This window comes from Haemaphysalis longicornis, unplaced genomic scaffold, assembly GCF_048455015.1.
Source record: "Haemaphysalis longicornis isolate Haplotype H1 unplaced genomic scaffold, Haemaphysalis longicornis Haplotype H1 scaffold_7, whole genome shotgun sequence".
In the NCBI taxonomy this organism is placed as follows: Eukaryota; Metazoa; Arthropoda; class Arachnida; order Ixodida; family Ixodidae; genus Haemaphysalis; species Haemaphysalis longicornis.
The window spans coordinates 195,084,306-195,094,556 of record NW_027526422.1 but is presented as its reverse complement, the minus strand read 5'-3'; positions in this window follow the sequence as shown (position 1 = coordinate 195,094,556).

Below are 10,251 nucleotides of genomic sequence, written 5' to 3'. Positions count from 1 at the left end.
TTGTTTCTGCACTCCAGACGACAGTTCTTTGCCAAAATTTGACTTCGTCTTGAACTGAAACGAAAGCGCAAAATAGTGCACACGATTATCGTTCTCATCGTGTGTAGGAGTTTACAATTCTTCATTTTAGTCACCCAAAAAATTGCTTCCACTGAGTGCTCGTTCGTCACGCTATGACTGGAGAAGCCGCTTCAGAGTTTTGTGTTCGGGTCACTGAGTTAGACAAATTGGTTTTCAGTAAAGTAATCAAGCAAGAGAAGAAAGCTCCAATGACACCTAAGCATTTATGAGTAGGGATCTCGGAAAGCTACAATGTCAAATTTTTAATACTGGTGAGTGCATCTTCGACTTTAGCGCTTCAAAGGATGTACTTCAAGCTATTGAATCAATTCTGGGGTTTAACGCGCCGAAGATACACCTTGGCAATAAGGCGTGCCGTAGTAGAAAGCTCCGGATTAATTTTGACAACCTGCGGATTTGTAACGTGCGCCGAAGTATCGGCACACGGGCGTTTTCACTTTTCGCCGCCATCAAAAAAGCAGCCACCACAGCCGACATTGAACCGTTGTCCTTTGGCACAGCAGCAAACTACATGCATATTTCCCGGGTAATCTATTAAGCCTTCATGGATGGCATGACATAACTCGTTGGTATTACCAGAGTCTTTCAATGCTTGAAGGACTCTGGTATTACATAACACGTACTTAAAACGCATTAAAAAAGAACGCACGGAGCGATGTCTAGGTCTACATTCGTCCGTGCCCGCCGTTTTAGTGCGTGTTATCATGTGGCTCCAGCGAGAAAATTTGTCTGTCCCTGAGTTCGTCATTAAATTGCCCATCTCAACGTAGCCTCCGGGATGGCCGTGTGGCAGCACCAAAAAGACGAAACTGTACTATGTGACTACGAAGGCCCCAAAAAAACCTGACGTGGTGACGTACGCACACGTTGAAAAGAGAATACCATGAAAATTTTTCATACAATATGGGTGGGCTTAAATAGCCTCCATGCAGCCCCTCCGCCGGTGAATAAACCAGAACAGAAAAATTGTGAAACCTCCGTGGTACGTACTCCCTCCCTCTACATCGAAAGGATACATAGCCACTGGAAAAACCAAGTTACTGACAAAGTACACCGACCTAAACGCCCAAGCACGATAAAAACCCAAAAATGCCAACATCTCCACGCCGTGGATCATGGCGAGGGTGCAGAGTACGGGGACTCGAAATGACATCCAAGGTGCGCCCCGAGTGACACCCGATTTGCGCCCCAACCATCGTTCGATATGAGCCGTGAGTTCCCCCTTGATTATTTCCTAAAGGAAACTGCAACTCACGGCTGAAATCGAATTTCGCCTGATTTTCGCTTAATGGTGGTGTGCGCACGGATGTACGCGGACGGACATTGGGAGGTCCTTAGGTACTCCACACAGTTACAGGCGACGTAGTAAGCAGATTGAGTCTCGGGTACTAACTCACGGTCCTAGCCGAATGGGTAAGACACGGACCTAGCCTAATGGGACTGTGTCTGGCCTACCAGACACAGGCTCGATACCTGCCGGCGCCGGATTTTTCGCGATTGTAAATTCTATGCGCACGGACGCGGATGGATATTGCGCGATCCTATGGTACTCAAAACCTAATAAAAATAGGACGTTTTACAAAAGGCACAAGAGAAGACCGTAAACACGCGAGAAGCGTAGCTTAGCACAACGACCCTTGAACCAAACATATCATTAAGAACATTTTAAAATTGCAAGAGTTTAATTATAGTTTCAAATTGCACAGTTCTTACCACGCTCATACACCCACTAAGCCCCACCAGTCACCTCGCCTATCTCTTACATCACCTTATAGAGGTAAGGGTTATCGCCGTGTAGGTTATTAGAGGCGAAGCGCCTTCGGACCTCGCTTTGTCCGTGGCTTGTCCCTTGGCGTCTGTGTACACAGTGTTGCGCATGCGGGAAGAGCATTGGATTGGATTGGATTGGAGTTGGATTCGACTGGAATGAATTCAATTGTATCGAATTGGATTGGATTGGAGTTGTATGTACTGTACAGTGGTGCAGGGCTGCAGCGGTGGCGTAGGGGTAGAGCCCCCGCCTCGCGCGCAGGAGAACCGTGGCTCGAATCCCGGTGCCGGACAATTCCCACCGGATTAAAAAAGAATTCCGCGTATTGATGGAATTGCAGAATGAGGCTCGGGGTGTGGCCTGACACCGGCGACCATTGCGGGTAACAGACTACCTCACCCGAGCAGGACTTGCCACCCTGGTGTAGTAACGGCCACAACCTTCTATGAATACGCCAATTAACCCACGGGCCTCAGTCTCCAGTGGGTGCGAAGCAACTGACCACGGCGTCGGTCAGACCTGTGACGCAGCAGAGGGTGCTAAAAATCCCTGGAGCCGGATACGCCGCCTTTGGAATCTAAACCTAGCAACGTTTGACATGAGAACTTATCTAGCGAAGTGAGTCAAGAGGTGTTGTTCGAGGAATTAGAGGGCATAAATGGGATGTCATAGGGCTTAGTGAGGATAGTAGGACAACTGAAGCCTTTACGGGGCTGAAAAATGGACACGCCCTATGTTACCGTGGTCTATGGACAGCAGGAACTGGGAATAAAAGCATAGCTGGCAACATAGAAGAACACTATAGCATAAACGAAAGGGTAACAGGTCTTGTAAGTAGGCTCAATAAGAGGTACAAACTGAAGGCGGTACACGGCTACGCGCCCACGTCCAGCCACCACGACAAACTAGTTGAACGCTTCTATGAAGATGTGGAATCGCCAATTTCTGAAGTAAAAACACAGTATACCGTAGTTATGAGATACTTCAATGCTCAAGTAGACAGGAGTCAGGCTGGAGACAAGGCAGTTCGGAACTATGGTCTGGGCTGTAGAAATAGAAGGGGGAACCTACTAGTGGAGTTCGCCGAACGGAATAACCTACGCATCATGAATACCTTCTTCTGCAAACGGACGAGCCGGAAGGGGACGTGGAACACCCGGAATGGGGGGCATAAAAATGAAATAGACTTCATATTATGCGATAACCCTGGCGTCGTGCAGGATGTGGAAGTGCTCGGGAGGGTAAGGTGTAGCAACCCCCATATGGTAAGATCTCGAATTAGGCTAGATTTGAGGAGGGACCGTAACAAGCTAGTACAAAACAAGCCGATGAATGAGCTAACAGTAAGACGCAAAGTAGAAGAATTCAGGATCGCGCTGCAGAACCTAGAAAGCAGAGCTTACGGCACAGGAAGCCAGCGACAATCTTACACGCATTATCACGGAGTGTGCAGTAGAAGTCGGGGGCACGACGGCTAGACAGGATTCTGGCAAACATTCCCAGGAGACGAAATATTTAATTAGGAAACGGCAAACCATGACAATCTCCACCCCAGCTGACAGAATAGAACCAGCGGAGGCTTCAAAGTTAATCAATAGGCGTAAACAGCTGACATACGAAGCAAAATATGGAGAGTGGCGAATATGCTGTAATGAACGGAGGCAGCCTGAAAGTAGTGAAGAGGCGTCTTAGGGGGTGGGGGGTTCAGATGTATGCACCTAAAGGCAAGCAAGACAATGTCATCCCAAAGAGAGATAAAATAGTCATAGTAGCCGAGGAGTTCTGTAGAGATCTGTGCAGCAGCCGGGACATCCAGGATAATGCCGAACGAGAAAGCAGTTCAGAGGATATAGACATCCCACCAGTAACGACAGAAAAAGTAAGGAAGGCTTTGAAAGAAATGAAATGGGGCAAAGCACCTGGTAAGGATCAGATAACAGCAGACCTCTTGAAGGATAGCGGTGAAATTGTCCTTGAAAAACTGGCAAACCTGTATACGCAATGCCTAATGACCGCAAGTGCACCGGAATCTCGGAAGAACGCGAACATCATCCTATGCCCTAAGAAAGGTGACATGAAAGACATGGAAAATTACAGACTGATCAGCTTACTGTCAGTCGTCTACAAGGGACTTACAAAGGTAATCGCTAACAGAACTTCTGCCACCTTAGATTTCAGTCAACCTAAAGAACAAGCAGAATTCCGTACAGGCTATGCAACAATGGACCATATTCACACGATCAATCAGGTGTTAGAGAAGTGCGCTGAGTATACTGAACCCATATATATAGCCTTCGTAGATTATGAGAAAGCATTTCACTCGGTCGAAACCTCAGCAGTCATTCAGGCATTACGGAACCAGGGTGTAGATGAGCATTACGGAAGAATACTAAGGATATTTACAATGGGTCCACGGCTACCATCCTCCTCCATAAGGAGATCAGTAAAATACCTACAAGGAAGGACGTCAGACAAGGAGACACAATCTCTTCAATGTTATTGACAGCATGATTACAAGAAGTATTCAGAACATTGCATTGGGAACAGGTAGGAGTAGCGGTAATGGAGAATACCTCAGTAACCTCAGATTTGCTGATGACGTTGCCTTGCTAATAAACTCGGGGGACGAATTGCAAAGCATGCTTTCCACACTGGACAAACAGAGTAGAACCGTGGGCCTTAATATTAATATGCAGAAAACAAAAGTAACGATCAATAACCTCGAAACAGCACAGCGGTTTGAGATAGCTGGCGAGGCAGTGGAAGTGGTACACGAATATATCTACTTAGGCCAAGTCGTGAACCCGGATGCCAACCATGAGGCAGAGATAATTAGAAGGATAAGAATGGGGTAAAGTGCATACAGCAGGCATTCTCAGATAATGAATGTCAGTCTACCATTGTTCCCGGAGAAGAAAGTGCATGACAGCTGCATCTTACCGGTACTCACCTACGGGGCAGAATTCTGGAGGCTCACTAAGAGCGTTCAACTTAAATTGAGGACGACTCAGCGAGAAATGGAGCGGAAGATGATAGGTGTAACATTAAGGGACAAGAAGAGAACATAGAGCGAGTATATTGAATTTACTTTTTTAAGAACCTGGACTGAGCTTCGTACAACAGAAATATCCTGGTACAAAAAATGAATTTTAGAGAATATCGGCAAAATATTTTTTTAACGGCACCGTAGCGACTTTGTACTTCGCTTTTTTTGTTTTCAATAATGTAAACTATCAATGAGCAAACTTCTTGGTATTAATTGATTGATTGATTGTGGGGTTTAACGCGTCGACGCAACGCAGACGATGAGGCGCGCCGTAGTGGAGGGCTCCGGATTAATTTTGACCACCTGGGGATCTTTATCGTGCGCCGAAATCTCGTACACACGGGGGTTTTTGCTTTTCGCCTCCATCAGAAAAGCGGCCGCCGCGGCCGGGAATCGAACCCGCGACCTCGTGCTCAGCAGCGCAACGCCTTAGCCACTGAGCCACCGCGGCGGGTAACTTCTTGGTATTAGCAATTGAGAATTTGCCATACACGATTTCCGAGCCTCAAATACTGCATGGATGCGTCCGGGCTACCATGGCCCGAAAAAAGTTTTGTTGAAGCCCGAGCACGTTCCGAGCCCGAGAAAATGAGGGCTGCCTCACCCGGGCCGTTGCAGTGCACACACCACACAGGACAGGCCTGTTTTAACGACTTCAGTCGAGTCAGCGAAAAGCATCAGTATTCCCAACGGTAATTCTCAGAAAAGCACCACACGGCACATTTTATAGCGCGGTCATTTTACAACTGCACAGTTCATCGGCATGCTGGTCATCCATTACCATAAAATAATTACCGCATTGCAAATGTACAACTTCATGAACCCTACTGCCAACGTCTTGAGACGTAAGATAATTATGAACAGTTAGGAGCTCAACAATAAAAAGCAAGGTAAAAAAATCGCAAGCGTAAAATATTTAAATTAATCGCATAAATTTATTCGGGGTGCAGACCCATCCCACATTATTGCGCAATCCTTTCAAACTGCATCAGCTGTGGCCCTTCTGCAATCAGAGACCTTCGCAAGCATAACAGCCTCTCCATAGTAACAATAAAATAAAGAATCAAGAACATATAAGGATCAGTGTAATGCCTGCTAGCCTCCTCTTGTAATTAAACACAAAATGATCATGTGCAGTGGTTAAAAAAGGTAAAAACACAGCGTGAATCACCGAACCGCAGCATAGCGGCACCTTGCTCAACGCGCGCCGCTTCGGAATCACCCCGGGCGCGGCACAGAGCGCCACGCGCGGCGGTTAACATGTTTGGCTTCAAGGGCGACGTGGGGAGGAGGAGGGGCAAACTTTATTAACAGTGAAGTCGAGCGGGATCGAGGTCGGGGTCCTCAGTCCAGGACTCCGTTGGTGCGGCCTGCCGTCTTCGCCCTTTCAGCGAGCAGCCGCCGCTTTTTCTATGCTTTTTCCACTACCCAAGTACAGTGACTAACCCAAGTATTCTAGTTCGCTGTCACTTTGGTGCAGACATGTTGAGTAACGCAAGCCGCAGGTTTCCTAACTATTATAATCGTTATTATTACAAAGAATATGTAATTTAAAAAGTAAACAAAGGTATCTTCCTCACTAGTAAACTATACTAAATGGTTCAATGAAATAACCAGTTAATTGGTCACAACATTCGTACACAAAAAGATGGCGCTTCCGTTGCTTAATGGTTTAGACAGGAAGGTATCCTGCATCGTTGCTGACTTCGATGCTGCCTCTTCGAAGCAGTACTCGTTGACACCTGACGTTCAGGAACGGTGGACGAGCCCTACTGCGCATGCGCCAACTAGACTTCAAAAAACAAAGAAAGCGGCTTTTTTTTGCCGGATGTGACGTCATAGTATAAAAAAAATGGCAGCTGTTGTACGGTTACCTCGCTGCGGTCTTCTCGCCGTGATTTTTGCCTGCCGTTGCAGCGGTGCATAGGTGTTCGGCTTGCGATTGTGATAAGGGCGCTCTCGAAGAACTTCTGGAGAGCACTCACGGTGGTGTGCAGCGTGTGATTGAGACGCTGAGCGTGTGCGGCCGCCTTATTTGCGCGTAGTGCGTTACGACGGTGAACACGGGCGTTCTGCATCAGTTGTGCCGCCTCGATTGGCGAGAGTGATGAGTGCGCTCGCGACAAGCTTCTGCGCTGCATTTCATTAGAGCACCGTGTTGAGGCCGCTGGGTGTTTCGTCTCCGACGTGCGAGTGCGCATATGCCTTCAACATCAAACGGCGGTGCTATCATGGCCAGCCGCGAACGATCGTTCGCACGAAACTCTCACCACACGGTCATTGACTAAGAAATATCAAGACAAGACTATTGCGACCGGCCAGCCACGAACGATCGTTCGCACGAAACTCTTGTCGCTCACCACACGTTCGTTGACTAAGAAATAACAAGACAAGACTATTACGACCTACAAAGGTGATTCCTGTGCGTCGCTTTGGTTCGTCGAACCCCGTGTCTTGTAATTGCTGCGTGCTATCATAAGCTCCGGGACATTATATTCAGGAGGTCATGGTCCTGCTGCATATTCTTGTTCAATCATTGCAGAGGACTCTTGGCGCACAGACATGAAAAGTTTGTAATTATCCACGTTAGTTTCGTTGGTCTCCAGAGGGTTAATTGCTTTCCTGACGAGCGTATTGATGCGTATATCGCGGTATGGCAGCTGTACAAATGTGTTGACGGATGTGGACGGGCACTTGTAGCTGTTCTTGGGGCGCTGGATATACGAGGAGTTCAAGGGTGTCTTGTGTGGTAGGTGGTTGAGGCGGGAGGTTTGGGAGTGATGGTAACTTTGCAAAAAACAGATGCAAGCACAGCCATGACAGATTCCACCGTGCTTCCCAGTAAGCATGTCCCTTTATCAAGAAGGATGCATCACACCTCAAATACACTTCGACGCATACAAAAGCTAGTGATCATCTACCTCACCTGGACATCACGCCTTTCTACAAGGGAATGAGGTGGCACGCACTGCTGCCCTCAAATTTACTAGCCACGGATTCGGAGAAAGCAGAAAAGACCTGCCAGATTCCCTCACCAACCTCTAAGTCCAAAGCCATTGTACAGATGCCTACAGACCCACACATACTACAACACAACATATTACCCAACACGTGCCCCTATGAATGCCCACCCTGTAAAGGAAGGAAGGAGAGAGAGAGAGAACAAACACTTATTTCTAAGTCCAGGTCCTAATTTGAAAGTTCAATTTACCGGATCCGCGTAGTACTCCTGAATGCCTGGTCCTAATTTGAAAGTTCAATTCACCGGATCCACGTAGTACTCCTGAATGCCTGTGCGGACCCGGTGCACGTGTTTGTAGAGAGCTTCCTGGGCAGCCTGGATGTTCACTGTCGGCGGGGGAGACAGCCAGAGCTCCCAGGAAGTGATGAAAGTGAGGGATTGGGTAAGAGATGGTGGGATGAAGTCCCAATAAGAATGAGGGATGAATGGGTAGGAAGAACAGGTGGGACAGGAAGGATGGCCAGGGCGCCGATAGATGCGGTGAAGAATGTGATGGGAGGGGAGTGAAAAGGTTTGAGCCTGTCGAATGAGGCACGGAGCCTCACGAGTTAGATGGGAACCGGGGGGGTAGGTACAGGGTGCGTGATAGGCGTTGGGCGTGTAATTGGTAAAAGGCGGGAAGCGCAGTGTTGAGTACGAACCGTCGGCGGGTGGTACAAGGTTGGCCAGCACATGGGCGAACCCGGGAAAGGTGCTCGAGTGAGCGCGTCTGCTAAGGCGTTTCCACACATGCCAGCGTGGCCAGGAACCCAAACCAGTGTGAAGCGTGGCCGAGGATTCGATGCAAGTGTCAGAGTGATGAAATCAGTGGTGTGTGGGTGGGTCTCATGGTTAGCGAAATTACGAAAGGCTGACTGACAGTCGGAGAAGATATATACTGGCGTGGTGGTAGGAACATTAAGAGTAGCGTGCTCTATTGCTGGGGCAATGGCGTATTCTTCGAGGGAGGTCGAATCCGGTGGAGAAAGAAAGGAAAGCATAGCAGTGTCTAAAGAGGGGAGTAGGAGAAATGAAGCCATGCCCGTTGAGTTTGAGGGGATATAGGAGATAGTACAGGGAAGACAGAGCAATTAAGCATCCAATCAACTGCACCCAATGCTTATCAGTGATTTCCAATAAATGCGTCAAACTTGCATGAAACACCTTACTACATTTTTAACTCTCGTTCATGAAATTATTTGTGTAAATTATACACTTATACTGAAGTGACCAGGCAGTATATTTGTAGGTGTGTGAGCATTCGCAACTTAGAATACTGTGCGAGTACTTTTTCATATTCGATTTGCAGCACTGTTTCAAATATTTGAAATTTACAAATAGTAGAGCAACGAATTTTTGCTCTATCTGAAGACATGCAAACTTTAAAGCTTCACTACATGGTAAGAACTTGCGGGTTGGTTTTTCTGCATGACACCGAAGCCGTGCCAAAAGCCTAATGCAGAAGCCTTGCACCAAGCAAGTGTTCGCTAACTGTGGTGTATGTTAGGTCAAGTGAAACACTACGAAAGGAAAATTTATAATCTAAAATAGGTTTCCTATAAATATAACAGCAGAAGTGAGAAATTAAACGTTATTGCTGGCTTGTTGGTGAGGTCCCACCGGCAACTAGCATGCCCAGCCTCCTTTCAATCATTGAGGAGTGTGGGGGGACTGCTGCCTATCACATTAAATATACCTAATATGCTTACTGTGTTCACAGTATTTTGAGGAACCCATATTTCTTTACCTCAATGTATGCAAAATTCTTGTTGCACTGGTTTCCATGTCTGTTTTATTTTCTCTGTTACATTAAATTTTTTGTATGACAAGCACAAGTACCTGAGCAGAGATGTGTCTATTTCTGACTGCCTAAGCTGTCTTTTTTGGTGTAGTTATGTTTTATACACTCTAGAAACACCAAAACAAAGATAGTGTGGTTTGAAAATATTCAATTCACAGCCAGCTTTTACTATTCGTATTCAAAAATATTTTATTGAATTCACAGCCAAGTTTAACTTGTATTCAATTCACAGACGCAAAGTTGATAATCACACACCTCTAAACATATATACAAAAGGTAAGTTGTCGTTTGTAGTGACAAAAAACACTCAACTGCAGTGGCGTCGCTAAGGGGGGCCGGGGGTGCCTGGGCCCCGGGTACCATCCCCTCGGTAAAGGGGGGGGGGAGCCACTTGTGCCCCTACAATGTGTAATGCTGACGTTGAAAACTGGAAGACAACTGTTACGAGACCACAGCTTTGGCCTGTTCAATTTACGTCCCCACCAGTCTATTCAAATTTGTTTCCTGGTACAATGGAAGAAAGTGAGGAGAATTTTGGCATCCAGGAATGT